Below are 17,179 nucleotides of genomic sequence, written 5' to 3'. Positions count from 1 at the left end.
TCTTAACCACTACCTTACACATAGCAAAGTGTATGGCAACAGAGGACACAGACAACAACAGACACTGATGAGCACTTTCCACAGCTGAAGTGCCAAATACCCGTTATTTTAATACAACCTCTGTTCCTGAAGTACTCTCAGTTTTAGTTTGGTTAAAATGTGTTTCCTGCAACCCTGAAGAAAGGTGTCAAAAAAGGTTTGGTCTCATTCACATTTCTGGCCTGTGCTTAGTAACTCCTAGGCCACTGTGTTAAGAAGGATTTTAACCTGTAAACTTACAGGTTATTGGGAACGAGGGGGAGGGGAGGCAGTCCCCAGGAAACTACAAGAAGCATGTAATTATTAACTGCGGTTAATGAAGGCACATTGTTTTCTAAAATAATCCCATCACATCAGCATTAGAAATGGCTGCAGCCAGACATGCCCAGGGGGCTCCATCAGTGGAGTGTGTGCAGCTCTTGATCTCAGGAACCTCTTGATCTTAGGGACTGAGTTCAAGGCCCACGTTGTACATACTTTAAAAAAAAAAAAAAAAAAGTATGGGGCGCCTGGGTGGTTCAGTCGGTTGAGCGTCCGACTTCGGCTCAGGTCATGATCTCGTGGTCTGTGAGTTTGAGCCCTACGTCAGGCTCTGTGCTGAGGGCTCAGAGCCTGGAGCCTGCTTTGGATTCTGTGTCTCCCTCTCTGCCCCTCCCCCGCTCATGCTCCATCTCTCTCGCTGTCAAAAATAAACATTAAAAAATACTAAAAAAAAAAGTATGGAAGCACTTTGGAAGAGGTTGTGGTCCCTCATCTCTCCCTGAAGAAGTGACATTTAACCCAAAGCCTCCAGACATTTAAAATTAGCCAGCAAGGCTGAAGCAAAGAGTAGCATCAAAGGTGGTACTGTGTGCATGAGCCAGACTGCAGGGAGGGGCTTCATAAGCCATTATGAAGGATTCGAGACTACAACGTAAGACACTGGGAAGTCACTGAAGAATTGTCCAGCCAAAGAAAGCGATTAGTTCCCCAACAGCTTTTTGGCTCGGAGGGTTATTCAGTATCAGTCATAGTAATTCCACCCTCCTCACTTCTACTTCTAGGACAGATGCCCTTGCCCCTAAAAAACAGCCTCCTCCTTCTCTGAGTATCAGTAGTTCTAGACGTGATGCAGCCATCTTGCAACCATGAGGGACACTAGTCTCAGAATAAAGCTGCTGCTGGGGGCAGGGGTGACTGCACAAGGGAAAGACAGGCCTCCAAGCTGCTGACAGGATGACCCACAGTCCGTCCTATCCCTGGACTTCCAGTGTGAGCCACGGTCTTCTCCGAGTTTGAACTGAAAGCATCTAAGCTGATACAGTAACTACCACCATGTTGATGATAACAGACCATGAGCAGGGATGAGACTGTGGAGGGAGCCAGGCAGGAAAAGAACAGGGTTCCGAGGGCAGAGCACAGGGGCACCTCACGTTCACTTCTAGGCAGAAGAGCATCTCGGGGGTGCAGGGGTGGCTCAGTCGGTTGAGCGTCTGCCTCCTGATTGCGGCTCAGATCCTGATCCCACGGTTGTGGGATTGAGCACAGTCTCCCTCTAAAATCAAGAGGAGAAAGAGGAGAAGAAAGGGCAGCAGCATCTGGCAAACACAGAAGCAGCAGTCAGAAATGCTCAAGAGAAGCTCAAGAGTGTGGCATTTCAGAAACCAAGGAGGGGATGGTCAACCGTGCCTCACAACCACAGAATGAAGCCCGACAGGTCACGTCACCGTGACCTCGCTGGAGCAGCTTCAATCACCCGATGGTGGAGGACACTGGACCAGAAGAAGTGGAGAAACGAAGGGGGAAACGGTTCTTTTGACGGGTGCTCAGAAAGGTTAGTACAGGAGAAAAGAAAACCAGAGCAGGTGTGCAGTTCAGCACGATGTCTGCTGCTCTGTGTTATTCTGTGATGGTGGGAGATGTCACATGTGTCTGACAGCAGGTGAGAGGCTTCTGGAGGGCAGATGTGCAGGGCACAGGTGAAGAGGACGGCAGGTGCAGCATGTTACTTCCCACACAAGCCTGCTCTCGCCCAGGAGAAAGGGCTCTAGTAAGTCAGGACAGAAAGTGGAAAATGAGCTCAGCTGAGAAATCCAGCAGGATTTAGAGCCCAGATGGTGGTGTAGTGCCTACAGTACGCAGGCAGTCTTGCCTACCTCCACGTGCCATGTACAGCACCATACCAGGAATTATACCAAAATCTCCGTCAGGGTTCTCAGGTCAAGGAACTGGCAAGACGATTATGGGGTAAAGTTTAAATAAAAACAAGCAACAGAATACGAACCAGCTGAGGCTAATGCAGTTCAACTGAGGGACAAACCACTGACGGCTGGCAGTAAGGTGGAGAAGACGAGACTCGGCAGAGAACGTAAATGCCCACAAACTGTCAAGTAAATTTTGAGTTGACTTCACCATTGGCAGTGGAATGAGGAAGTGAAAGGTGGATACCCAACCAAAGGTTACAAACTATTATTAATATTAACCAATATACTTGCTCACTGAAAACAAGCAAAACAAAAACAAAAACCCACTGTTGGAAGGATAAACAATTACTGGCTAAAGAAGTTTTACATAAAGCACAGCAGGGCATAAGAGTGGACTCCAAAATTTCCTGAATGACAGGGTTGTTGTAGTCCCCAGGGGAGAAAGTGAAGGACACGTTCACAGAGACTTCCGTGCACTGCCTGGTAACAGATTCCAGGCCTCAGCGCAGGGAAGAGACCAGAAGCAGAGCCTCCCGCCACCCGGGGTCCAGGACACGGAGGGCAGATGCTGCAACAGCCAGCGTTCAGTTCAGCATTTCACTTGAAAGAATTCAGATTTTTCTCAATTACTTCCTATAAATCAAACTTCCTGTGATCCCGCTCCTATTAGTTACAGTATTTAGAATCATTCTAGGAAGCGGCACCTCTACTGAAGAACAAACACTGACTCCCGGTCCTACACCCGTCTAACATCCCCACTCTATTCTTCAAGGTGAAACTCTAGAAGACGATGCTATTTAAAATACAATTCATATGAAGTTGGTTAGAAACCACTCACAAAATATCTTAGGCCTTCTAACCAACTTCGAATCAATAGCATGATACAAAGATTTTATTGCTGTAAAGCCTAGGATATTTTGTAAGTGGTGTCTTTGTAACACTAGCTTGCAAGGGGCTATGTTCTAACATTTTTCATGTCAACATCTCCATTTTGCTCTCTATGGTCCATATTAAGAATTGAGGTAGAAAATACCAGTTCACTAACACCAAACATTATTGAACACTCACAGGGTAATACTGACGTGGGTGCTACTAGACTTTTACCTGGGACTTGACAGTCTCAATTTGTCCTAAGGTACAGTATTCAATCTAGTAAATATTAAAACTTACTAGTTTGATGAAAGTTATTTATATACCATTGTACCAGAGAGCCATGGTTGGATTGACTATGGGCACTCAGCAGAACTTACTTTCTTTGGCTGTGAATAAATGGGATACAACTGTTTTATTCTAAATTGTAGTTGAAAGAAACTGAGATAAGATTAAAAGTGCTATTGCTGGTACTACAAAAACATTACTAAATTGGTTAGTTCTTCTGTCTACAACAGATATTTCAAGAGAATCCTTTTAAATTTAAATGGTTGACATTGATGTGGTCACTGATGTGATGTATGTTGAGAAGGAATATTAATTTCAACAATCACCTTGCAACAATATCATCATGGAGAGACCTGACTGCCTGAGGTCCGCCTATGGAAAATACATGTACTTTTACTTTAGTCAAATTACTTTTCAGCGTCTGATTTCTTAATTTTATGTATTTGAAATCTTGTGAATTAAGAATATCTATAAATATATAGATATTTAAAACTTTATGATAATAAATGTAATTCAGCAACACGATTCAGCAATTTTCTTTTCAGGGGCGCCTGGGTGGCTCAGTCGGTTAAGCATCTGACTTTGGCTCAGGTCATGATCTCACGGTTCATGAGTTTGAGCCCCACATTAGGCTCTGTGCTGACAGCCCAGAACCTAGAGCTTGTTTCGAATTCTGTATCTCCCTCTCTCTCTCTGCCCCTTCCCTGCTCACACTCTCTCGGTCTCTTAACAATAAATAAATATTTTTAAAAAAAATTTATTTTCAGAACAAGATAGTTAGGTACATCAAATTTATATATTACTTTGTAACGGTAAAGGCTCTAAAAAAATTTAAGCTACTTCAATTCTATACCTCCTTTTTTCCCCACAGGACACACAAGAGAATGTGATGTTATATTAACCCTCTGTGTGAATTTTTGCCTTATTAAACATTGTGCCTCATTTTATTAAAAGTGTTCTCTTGGGGGAAAAAATGCAATTCTAACAACAGCAATTTAATAATTGCTTCTGAACATATCTGGTACTCTAAAACTGAGAAAATTATTTATAGGTAAGAAAATATGACAACACACTCTAAAAGCTGTGTGTTGTCACATGATGTAGAACTAGAAAAAGCAGTAAGAGGGGCGCCTGGGTGGCGCAGTCGGTTAAGCGTCCGACTTCAGCCAGGTCACGATCTCGCGGTCCGTGAGTTCGAGCCCCGCGTCGGGCTCTGGGCTGATGTGTCGGAGCCTGGAGCCTGTTTCCGATTCTGTGTCTCCCTCTCTCTCTGCCCCTCCCCCGTTCATGCTCTGTCTCTCTCTGTCCCAAAAATAAATAAAAAACGTTGGAAAAAAAAAAAAATTAAAAAAAAAAAAAAAAAAAAAAAAAAAAGAAAAAGCAGTAAGAAGCCGGGGACCAGTAGGAAATGAAGTGTGCACAGGGCTGCTTCCTCCCCATCTAAAAACCAGCTGCCGTGTACCCTGGCTTCTACAGAAGTAGGGAGCCAAGAGAAAGCCTAACTTTAAACTGGCTTCGTGGTTGTTTCAGGTTGTTCACCTGAAAATAATGGGGACTAGAAGCTAGTTCTAATAATCCTCAGAAAATAAAATTTAACTTTCAAATTATTCAAACAGAAGTTTCTTACCTGAAACAATCCAACATGACTAGAGATTACAAGAGACTTCTTAAAATTGTGTTAATACAGGTGTGCAGAGTAGTAACCTAAGAAGGTATTTCAAAAAAGAGAAAACAGGTTTTTGACATTACATATTAAATGTTTTAAAATATAAGAAATATGTAGAGGTACCTGGGTGGCTCAGTTAAGTATCTAATTTCGGCTGGGGCCATGATCTCACGGTTCGTGGGATCGAGCTCCGCATCAGGCTCTGGGCTGACAGCGTGGAAATCTGCTTGGGATTCTTTCCTTCTGTCTCTCTGCCCTTCCCCCACTTGTGTGCACGTGCACACTCTCTCCCCCTCTCTGCCTCTCTCTCAAAAATAAACTTAAAAAATAGGTTAAATTATAAGTACAATAGAAAAATAAATCACCTTAAACTTTATGTACTCTATAATTTAAAAAGACAACACCTCTAATGATAAATAAAATGCCTGAAAAATTAAATATGGTATCAGTGGAAATCCCAAATACATTAATCTCACTTGTTCCTACTGAAAGAATCGGGTAAAGGAGACGTGCTACATGTCAAAACCCAAAAATTAAGGACTTGATCTCCCAGACACCGTTTCTCAGGTGCATTTCTGAGACGGAAAAAAAATCAACAGGCAGATAAGAATCTACAAAAAAAACTAAAGAGTTCACAGCAGCTTTCAAGCCAACATGGTTTCCATGCTTACCCTTTCATTAAGCCTTCTTCCTAAAAATCTTTCTACAGCCATTAAATGGGAAAACCATGTTTAATATCCCACTCTAACATCCCTTCTGACGAGTATCAAGATGGTCTGGATCTGTGCAGGCTACAACTCCATTCATCTAGGTCTCTCTTCACCATATGGTTCTCATAGTACTTTATTTTAGATAATAGTAAACACCTACTGAATTCTGAAGCCTCAGTACTTACAGCTACTTCCAAGAAATTAGCTACTTCCATCCAAACTGAACTTATTTAGCAAAGGGAATGCTAAAAGCTTCCTCAAGACAATGACTTTTCCCTCTCATATAGCAAGAACACTCTATTGTTGGAGTGAATTCTGAAAATTCTCAGACATTTCTCTTCTATATGTAAGTATTAAAATGAAGATTGTAAGTTGGCCCCAACACCTGCACCAAGTTATCTTCATAGTGTGACTGCCAATAGTGACAGCAAGACAATGAGCCAATCATTGATGCCTGCTCTCAGATTACTAGCTGTCATTTACCAGAGAGATTGGAATTAACCAGAACTTTGCATTTGGAAAGTTCTGATTACCAGGAGGTACCCAACAGTCCTTTCTTCCCACCTCCTACTTTTTGTAAGGAGAGTAGGCATAGTGTTAAATTCTTTTATTACTCTGTGCTTTTTCAGGATTATAAATGTACATTTGGTGGATGAAGGTATAACAGTAAAAAGAGCCCAGTAGTTGGTAGGTTTTAGGGAAACAGCAGCCAAATAGAGTATAAGTGTGGCAGTCATACACTTGAACTCAAAACCCATTTGATCATGTATGCTGTGTGACCTCTGGCACTGGTACTTAACCCACTGGGTCCAGCTGTCTCCTTGTAAGTCACAGGGTACTTACAACTGTACTGTAGCAATGTAATTTATCATATAATCATACCGTAATAACACTTCTCTCCTTGTGCTGTAGCGAAGACTGAACCAGAGTATAACTGCCTAGTAAAGTAGGTGTTCACTAAGTGACACCTTAAGAAAACGGTGCTGCCACAAGCATGGTGTAGATGATAGAACCTTGTTTTCTAAAATTGTTTTTTTTAACGTTTATTTTTGAGACAGAGAGAGACAGAGCATGAACAGGGGAGGGTCAGAGAGAGGGAGACACAGAATCTGAAACAGGCTCCAGGCTCTGAGCTGTCAGCACAGAGCCCGACGCGGGGCTCGAACTCACGGACCGCGAGATCATGACCTGAGCCGAAGTCGGACGCTCAACCGACTGAGCCACCCAGGCGCCCCAGAACCTTGCTTTCTAAAACTGCCTGGAAGGTGAACTTCTCAAAGGACCTAATGTCAATACACAGCAAATTAAAATATATCTATGACAGATTCTCCTGCTATAAATCCCTGTATCTTCCTGATTAAAAAAAAACAACAACAAAAACAAAAAACTTAGCATTTTTTAATCCCAATTGTGAGAATTAGCATTAGGTGACTAACTTTCCACAAATCCATTGGAAATTTTGAATATTTTTGTGTTTACATGATACATGCCTACCTAGGTAAGAAGATTCTTCCCTCGTTATATTTTAAATTTACTTAGCATGTAAGCATATCAAACTGGGGAAAATATTAAAATTTTTAAGCGGGTCTACCTTTCACTAAATACTTAGATAATATCTGAAGAACATAAAAAAGTATTAATCACAACAAAGTTGTTTTTAAAAATCCTCATGTGATGAACATAATAAAATCACAAAGTTACAAATCAGAATAAATCTGAAATCAGTGTTAAAACCTCAAAAGTAATCTTAACTCAAATGCAATATACTATTCCACAGCACCTATCCTTACTTTCTTCTGTCACCTTTCACTTGCTTCAGTAATTGTTACCTAGCAAGTGTCTAAAACATAAAGAACAATGTTTATGTTTCCATAAAGAACAATGTTTAATGAACGAGATATTAAAACATTCTACCTATTGTCAGAACATACAACATTTTAATGTAATCTTATGAAACAGTAATTATGGAGTAATGTGAACTACAAAAGCATTTATTTAAAACAAAGTTAGGTAACCTACTATATTTAAATATTACTCAGTTTACAAAATAAATAAAACACCACACAAGTTTTCATCAATACACATTTTTCCAATATAATGTGATCTGCGAGATATATTCCTCTCAACACTGAAGAACAGAGGAGTCCTAGGATGCCTGAAAAATGTGGACTTAACAGTATCCCGTTACCTTTGTAATTTCTTCAAATTCACGTAAAATTAGGCAAACATTTAACCTTTTACTACTGAATAGAAAATATAATACAATGAAAGACTAAATGTCTAAATGTTTATTAGTTCCACATAGATTAGTTGTAAAATTGAGGTAAATAAGTATCTAACAATATACTAAATGTCCCTACTAAATAATGAACTACTACACAAATACTTTTTAACGTCCAAGTAAACATAGACTATTTACACTTGTAAATAACTTTCACATTAAGTATAATACAGCATTTTCACAATAAACCACTTTTTAAGAATTTTCTGCCTGAAAAATTATTCGTAACAGGCACACACATGTGCGATAAGATCTTTCCTTACGGCGGTTCGACATGTTTAAAATAATACAGCTAAGACTTGACTACTCAAAAAGACCATACTCTTGGGTATTTAGATTTGGATTGTTCTCTCCCTCCCATTAAGCTTCGTTTGTATCACTTTACCTCCTCTCACAGGGATCCTCAAACTTAGGTTCTACAGAGCACATTCTCTCACAAAACTCCTCGTTTGCCCACTTCTTGTTAAAGAGCCTACGCTGGAATGGGGTGTGGGAGGAGGTGGTGGGGCCTCTCATATTAAAACAAAGACTGCTGTGCTGTGGGATTTCTAAAAGTGGAACAGCATATGTAAAGGACTTTGCACAATGGCTAAGACTCAATGAATATACACCATTTGGTTCATATTATTATGGTATTCATTTATGTGATGAACTTGTAGATACCAAATGTTTCAAAAATCAAGACCAAAACCACTGATGATACAGAGAACCTTTAGATCACTAATGACTGTCACGAAATCACTGCACCAAAGCAGATTTGTTTTTTAAATTTTGACGCCACCACAAAAAGAGTAACTTAAAGTTACTGCTCAATACATACAAGTAAAAATTAAACTCAATTATTTTTTACTTGTCAAAATTCTAGTAAAGATATTGGTGAAGGTTATGAATTCCTCTTCCAAAGGAAGAGATGACAAGCAGTTATTCTTTATTCAGAAAGTCCTTCTGCTTCAAGTAAATATAAAACATACGACCTGAAGCAGTTACAGACAGGGTGACAGATGTGAGAAAAGAGAAAATGATTCACTGATTACCAACAGTTACAACAAGACCTCACACCGTGTACTTCAGCTACCCAGACTCTTCATCAAAGATACAGAAGTCAGGATAGGTGGGTGCCAGGCACGGGGGGAGGCAGGTAGGGAGTCAGTGTTTGTATGACTGGATTTTAAGTTTTACAAAATGAAAAGAACTCTGGAGATGGACAGTGGTGATGGCTGCACAATAGTGTGAATTTAATATCACCAGACTATACACTTTAAAATTAAGATGATAAATTTTGTTATGTATACTTTACCAGTAAAAAAAAAAAAAAAGAGTAAAAGCAAAAAAAAGTAATGATGAAAAGACCCTTAACACTGCTTCAAGTAAATGAACCACAAGGACTACAACAAACAAATGCTTATTTTCCAACTTTCTGAAATGACTAAAGTTGAAAATACAGATTCCGAGGTGCACAACACCACAAATCGGTAAACAAGACACATGTGAGCACGATGTGCTGTAATTTCAGAGCTTCTCTCCTGTACACAGGAGTTTAAATTATTAGCCTGAATTTTACTCAACTGAACTGAATTAGTCTAATCACTATTAGACTATTGTGCACCCATAGGTCTATGAGGTAGGTACAATTACTATCATTCCTGTATTCCAGATGGGGAAACTGAGACCAGGCATGGTAAGTGTAATTAATTTGCCTGCTGTTACTTTGACAGAGGAGATTCAGACCCAAGTCATCTGGCTCAGGGATCATTTTGCTATGCCACCTCTCTGATCTAAATGACCAAAAAAAAAAAAAAAAAATCTAATCACCCTATTAAAAAAAGTTCAGTGTTAAGTCCAAGTTAAGGTTTTCAAACAGTGAAAAGTGTTTAGCTATCATAAGGCAAAGTCTGACCATTAACTCCATTTTTTTTTTCCAGATACACCCTCTTTACCTAAATGACATTTACTATGTAGAATTTAATGGATGGATAGTAAAGGAAGGTAAAGGAAATAGGACGCCAAAGGTTTAGGTCTTTAAGCAATATGAAGGCAGCATCTGATACCTCTATTACAAAAGCCGGAATTCTTCATTAACTTAAAATCTCAAGGTATGCCAAAATGCATGGGTGTCTCTATTACAGTGCTCGTGAGAGAATTACCTGAACAACCCCTAAGGAAAAAGGGGTAGAGTTAGGAAAGAGTTTACATAAACACGTGTCAATTCAAGGAAATCGGAAAAAAGACACCCCACTCCAAGTACCAACATAACCAGGTCCCAGGAATATTCAGCATGAGCTCAGAAGCGAAAATTAACATTTTAAGTGATCGTTCTCTGTAAATCATTTACAGGTGTATTTAAACACGTTGCAACAGGTAACTGCAGAAATAAATTGCCCACTTTACAGAATGTGAAAGGGAGATTCAGTTTTCTCATGAACATCTATGGGGAGAAAGTACCATGTAAAAGACAGAAATCCTCTGTTAACCACAGGTAGAGTTAAGAAAAAAAAAATAAATTGATTCTCTCATAAACACATCCCACATCTCCTACTCTTTGAATCTCTAGCCTAACAATCCTATAAAGAATCCACCAAAAATGACCATAACCAGCGCCAATTCGCCAAAGACGTGGAAAATAACATGCCTGTACAAAATTCATATTCTATCTAATTACTGTACAAATTAGAATTCAGAAAAACCAAAGGTGACAGTGCTTACCAGAAAGCAAACTTTTAAAGTACAACCAAGACTGTCTCCTCAATAACTTCCAACCTTTAGAGTCAATGACCCCAAAACCCGAAAAGGTTATGCATCCCACATTTAGTAAGCTACAACTACTTCATTTCTCACTTTAAAACAAAACAAGCCTTTTACTTTCTGCTTTTCAACAGACCAAATTCTTTTTAGGCAGGCTTACTGTAGGATGCAAAACACCGGATGAAGCGGACCTAAGGGCCCAGGACCTAAACCTCGGGGCACCCGTGGGTCCCTCCAACCTGCAGGCACCTGCCCTGAGCGCCCAGCCAGACCCGGGCCCAGGGCCCACGAACACCGCACCGCGGGTCGCACGGGGGTGGGGGTGGGGGGCGCGGGGGGCCGTCCACGTGGAAGCCGGGGTCCCGGGCGGGCCTGCAGTCGGCGGCCCCGCTCCGGACGCCGCGCCGAGGCCCGGGAGGACCTGTTGAGGAGACGGAGGCCTGGCGGCCGCCGAGGCTACCCCACAGAACGCGGACCCGGCCCCGCCTGGGTCCTCGGGGCCCGCCCTGCCCCGGCCGCGGCCGCCGCCCTCCAACAACGAGCCGCGACGGCCAGCGCGCCGCCGCCCTCCCCCACTCACAGGGCCGCGCATCCGCGGACCCCGGCCCGAGGGCCCCAGGCCTGGCCGCGCGGGAAGGGCCGGCCCGGCGGGCGGCGCTCACGCGACTCCCCGGCTTCCGGCCCGAGCAGGCCCTGCACGGTCCTCCTGCTGCGGCCCGCCCCTCCCGGACCCGCCGAGGGCGAGGGGGCGCGGGCGGGATCCCCGCAGGCCCCGCCGCCCCCGCCCGCCTGCACAAAGCCCGGCGGGCCACTCGGGGCGGTTCTCGGAGGGCGGGCGGCGAGCGCACCGCGCCGGCGGCCCGAGAGGCTGCAGCCGGGGCCGGGCTCCACAAAGCGACGGCGCCACCGCTCGGACGCCCCCGCCCGCGCCCCGCGCCCCGCGCCGCCGCGGCCGAGTCTCCCACCATTATGCTCCGGTCCTCGCCGCCGCCGCCGCCGCCGCCGCCGCCGCGCCCGGCCCTCCCCCTCCGCGCCCGGCCCCGCCGCCGCCGCGCCGCCTCCTTCCCGCCGCCGCCGCCTCCCGGGCCCAGGCCTGCGGGGCGCGGGGGGGGGGGGGGGGAGGCTCCCCGCCTCCCGGCCTCCGCGCCGCCTCCGCGCCGCCTCCCCGCCCCGCCGCCGCCTTCCTGCCGGGCCTGCCCGCCGGCTTCGCGGGCCCGGCCTCCGCCTCCCCGGGCCCCCGGCTCCCCGCCGCCCTCCCCGACTCCGCGCTTCAGGGGCGCCATGTTGACAAGCCACCGCCGCGGACACCCGCGCGTTCCCGGCCGGGAAGGCGCGGCGGCCGGACCGGGAACTCGGGGGGCCCGCCGCCGCCCGCACTTACGGGGTCTCGGCGCCGCGCGGCAGGCCTGGGGGCGGGAAGTTGGGGCGCCGCCGCCGGGGAAAGTTTGCGTCCTGCGAGGCCGCGGCGCCGCTCACATGGCGGTGGGTGCGCGGGGCGGCCGCTCGCCCGGCCCGGCCTCCTCCACCTCCGCCCGCCCGCCCCCGGACTTTATTGTGTGGCCGGGCCGGGCGGGCCGCGCGGGGTGCGGGCCGCGCGGGGGAGCGGGCCGCGGGGTGCGGGCCGCGGGCTCCCTCCCGGCCGAGCCGGCGCCGCGCACGCCCACACCCACCTTCCCTCGGTCCTGTCCTCGGCGCCTGTCTCCGAATTTGCTTCAGCATATTCTTACATATCCACACATGCACTCGAGAGCAGCACACACGTGAAGGCTACGTACGTGCGGGCACGCGGGAGCCGGCGGCCCAGCGCACAAAGCGCCCGGCGCTCGCAGCATCGTCAGGCTCCGACCTGCGGGGCTGGGGGCGAGGCGGCCGCGTCTGCTCCGGTGGGCCGCGCGCCCGCAGGGCCGCCGGCTCCCGCAGGTCGGCGGATCCCGCGAACGTGCGGGCGAGGTCTTTCCAGCTCGGCCGTCAGAAACAATTGCTGGGGGGTGCTAGATTCCTCGTTCCAGGCGCGCACAGCCAGGACTGCGAGAGGAACAGGACCACCCGTTATCCACCTGGCTACACCCGTACAGGTGTAAGGAGAAGTATCTGTTTCAGTTTGTAATCCTACATCTAACCAGAGGAGATCCCAGTGGATGCTTTACTGAGACTCAGAGATAAACAGACTTTTACAGATTTCACATATTCTCCATAATGACCTTTCTCCGGTAGGACTTTGGAAGGAAGACCGACCTATCAGCCAAAATTTCTTACTCTGGTTCTCCTTGTACATATGTACTGAAAATCACTAGGAAGAGACCGTTCAAGAAATTTAAGGATTCTAATCCAATTTATCAATCTTCTTTCATACCTGGTCGCTAAGGCTAAGAATTTGGAAATGGGTAGTACTTGAATAGGTGTTCTATGATGCACACCACTCAAGGAAACAGTCTTTCCACACTCAACCCTGGATCTGATGCATCTCACAGAGTTTTTGGTTAGATCAAGAGATGTCACAAAATAATTTTAAATCATTTTTACAGATTAATATATGTCTTTATGATCCAGGAGAGGAATTAAATGGTGTCAGAAAAAAATCAAGTCATACCTGATATTTAAACACTGGCCCAGATATTCTAACAATGAACAGCTTTAAATCATCTTTTTTTTTTTTTTTTTTTTAAGTCATCTATAAAATAGAGGACTGCATGGTTCTGTGTATTTCCAGGAGGCTGCTCAAGTAAGACAAATTCATGTATGTGTAAAAAAGGAAGCTTACCTTTTAGGAAAGAAGTGACTGCATGATTCCACATTTTCCTCCAGTTAAATTGTTCAGGCATCTTTTCAGTGTTCATACTCAGATCTTATCTCTCATTCTATCTAATCTAAGTTAGTTTATCCTCAAATTCCCAAATAGTTTATCCCCAAACTCCAAATTTGGACAATTCCCCAAATTGCCTAGAATTTAGCCCTTGGTTCCATTTTCCCTTCAGAACAGTTTCATTTACCTCATTTTTCTCTCAGCTGAGTGAATATGGAGGAGGGGATATGGTCTGAGCCAATGGTTTGGTGTCAATAATTTAAGTTTGGGGGTGGGGGGAGGGAGTTGAGGAAGACCCAGAATACCAAAATAGTTATTTCCATACAACTCAGATTATACCATGAATTTACCATCTGACTGCAAAGAGAGGGCAAAGGTGTCAGAGAAGAGGGGAAAAGGAAGAGCAGCCAGCCATAAGGAGTGGTTTGCATCAACTAGGACATGTTTCAGAGATTTAGCACCTCCCAAGGAAGGACCCACAACAGGCCTAATCCTTCCCAAATCCTACCACCAGTTTCTACCCTTAACTAATACTTGACCTGATCAGCGTATTGCTTTGTCCAGCTTCTGCTTTAAGAAATATTATTTGAATAGAAAAGGCATACATTATCCAACAACTTAATGTGGAAATTTTGTCTCTTCAAAAAATACATCAAATTATGTCCTTACCTTGCACTAAAAAAACCCAAATGACCTAAATGTCATTGTAAAAACTAAAAATCATTTTTCAATAGGTTCAAGAAACTATAGGTGGATATTTGTAATATTGAAGGTGAATAAGAATATGAGACCTAAAGCAGTGATTTTTATAAAAAAAAAATGAGTAGTAAATTTGGCTGTATAAAAATTTATGAACCCTGTAAGTCCAAACCAAATACAGACCTACTTAATACGCCCATGGGAGCTACAACTTTTATACCTCTAAAGAGTTTCTCTAATATCCTCCTTCCTGCTTTGTTCACCTACGAGGACCAATTCCAATTTCTTGGGACTGGTAGGGTTGGGGCTACTTCACAGCTATAGCCTTGGGGTCTCCTGTTGAGTTCTTGCCTCAGAGTGTTCCCGGTTTGCTAGCATGTAGCAATAATGAGTCCAGGGAGGTGCTACTGAAATGCATTGCTTTTATTTATTTTGCCTTTTTCAACATAATAGTTTTGCATTAAAGATTGTTTTGCATTAAAGATTGACATATAAATATTGAGTACTGTATATACGCTTTCAGAACGTAGTCTTAAGTATATAATGCAGAATAACTAACTGTATGAAAAAGCTTCAGGAATGCAAATGAACAGCACAAAATAGAGAAACTGGTAAGTAGAAGTATTACATTGTGTTACCTTAAGTAATGTAAACGAGTGAAATAGACAGGTCTCAATGAGACTTGGTGTTTTTCATGAATGGGGACTCCAGAATACATAGCATATATTTTGATTTAAAGTAATAGTAACTACATTTTCAACTTACAAGAATTTTTTTTCAATAACAGATTACCCTTGTAAGTGGAAAGACTGTGCAAGTAAAATTTAAAAAGCAAACAAACTGGTACTATATATATATATGCAAGAAATGAGAACTAGGGTAATAGCTCTTAGATATAAAAAGCTACTTCACATCAGTAAGATATACACCAACATATAGGCACCTGGGTAGTTCAGTTGGTTGAGCATCAGACTTCAGCTCAGGTTATGATCTCACGGTTGGAGCCCCGAGTAGGGCTCTGTGCTGACAGCTCAGAGCCTGTGGAGCCTGTTTCGGATTCTGTGTCTCCCTCTCTCTCTGCCCCTTCCCCACTCATGCTCAGTCTCTCTCTCTCTCTCTCTCTCTCTCTCTCTCTCTCTCAAAAATAAATAAATATTGAAAAAATTAAATATATATGTATATATGTGTACCAACATTATCCTCCTCAAAGAAGGGACAAAAGCCACTGGTGATTTATAAAAGAAGAACTATAAACTATTAGCAAATATTGACCAATATTCAAATTAACAATAAAATGACAAAACAACACAACACTGCTTTTTTTCAAATGGCAGAATTCTTCAGTGGTCATATTATTGAGGGTGAGAGACATGGAGACTCATTCATCACTGAACTGACTTGTTATGAACTCTCTTGAGATTGCAAGAGCCTGAAAAATATTCCTGGCGTTGACCCCAGATATCCACATTTAGAAACCTATCATAAAGACTCTATTTGCGAGATAGGCAAAAATGTATGAACACATTGTTCATGTCTGTCCCTACTTAAAACCAACGATTTTCTGCTGCATTTTGAATAAAATCAAATCCTGTTCTTGGGGTTGCAAGGCCCAGCATTTTCTGGCACCTACTTAGCTCCTAAATTTAAATTCATTGTGCATTTCATTCCTGTCTTGTTGACCTTTGTCCCATCTCAGAATGGTACAGAGTTTGTACCTCCAGAAGGAGGGTCTTCTGGAGCATCTTTCTCCCATCTTCCTGGGGATAATCCTACTCATCAGGTATCTATCTGCTGGACTGTCACTTTTTCCAAAAGGACCTTCCAGAGCCCCCAATTTAAATTGGCCTATTTTTCTATCTTAATGATATATTTACCTCAGTGTAAATATAGTGTTATTAGATTTAGTGTTTCCAGTCTGATGAGAGGATTGTTCTCCATAGAATACCCTGGCACCCAATAAATATGGTTAAATGGAAAAATGCCACAGATAAGATTGGTGATTTCATTGCACTTGATAGAACACTGTCAGGATATTACTGTTTTGCTTTCAAATAACATACTAGTGGTTCTGTTCATCAAGTATCATAGTCCTTCTTAACACATCTTAATTAAAACTACATGTTAATCAGATCATGTTGTACTTAGGTTGCTCGAGGGCTGTGAAGTAAAGAATCTTGTAAATGCAGGTCTCCCAAACTTTGAGAGGTCTATGTAATGTTCTCCCTGTCCATGGATGCCTGTGTGTGTTTGTGTGTATAACAGAACAAGTATGTATACCTGGGCTGATATTCTTGGAGCACATTAATATGTTTTCACCTTTGCATTTCCACGCACAAGGTCGTTTGTTAGCCCCCAGCACCTGCATACCTTGGAGGCCATTAGGATTGCCACAGCGCGAATGGACATAGAAGAAAAGTTAACACTAAGCTGCTGATTACTCCAAATAAGAAATTTTAATCTGCTGCAAGACAATAGGGCTGCAAGCATGGCTTTATTGAGAGAGAACATGATTCTCCAAGTTGTTTTTTCTCACTTTCAACATATTTAAGAACAGGTCTGGGGGAGCCTGGGTGGCTCAGTTGATTAAGAGTCAGACTTCAGCTCAGGTCATGACTTCCTGCTCGTGAGTTCGAGGCCCATGTAGGACTCTGTGCTGACAGCTCAGAGCTTGGAGGCTGCTTCTGATTCTGTGTCTCCTCCTTCTCTCTGACCCTCCCCAACTCACACTCTGTCTCTCTCCCCTTCAAAATTAAATAAACATTAAAAAACAAAAAAAGAACAGGTCTGGCATAGTGGACCACTGAATCTCACCACCTAGGGTGGGGGCTGGGAGAGAAACCAAGGGAGAGAGGAGTCAGGTTGTGGGTGGTGGGGTATGAAATGGCCTGGGGCGAGGCA

The 17,179-nt window shown here is 43.8% G+C and overlaps 1 protein-coding gene across 9 annotated transcripts in view; it reads right to left on the bottom strand.

Annotated features, from left to right (window-relative positions):
* Positions 1-12,596, bottom strand: part of ZMYND11 (zinc finger MYND-type containing 11) — a 133,557-nt gene extending 120,961 nt beyond the window's left edge. For 6 of the 9 annotated variants that reach the window (XM_042944708.1, XM_042944714.1, XM_042944715.1 and 3 more), the window contains exon 1: positions 5,008-5,099. The gene's annotated coding sequence lies outside the window, so the exon portion shown is untranslated. Of the gene's footprint in view, positions 1-5,007; positions 5,100-12,160; positions 12,285-12,449; positions 12,532-12,554 lie in introns of those variants that run through there. The other 3 variants (XM_042944712.1, XM_042944711.1, XM_042944709.1) reach the window with 3 other exon arrangements.
* Between the last annotated feature and the right edge of the window lie 4,583 nt (positions 12,597-17,179).

Source organism: Panthera leo, chromosome B4 (assembly GCF_018350215.1).
Source record: "Panthera leo isolate Ple1 chromosome B4, P.leo_Ple1_pat1.1, whole genome shotgun sequence".
Lineage (NCBI taxonomy): Eukaryota > Metazoa > Chordata > Mammalia > Carnivora > Felidae > Panthera > Panthera leo.
Note: the sequence above shows the minus strand (reverse complement) of the source record. Positions and strands in the feature narration are given on the sequence as shown.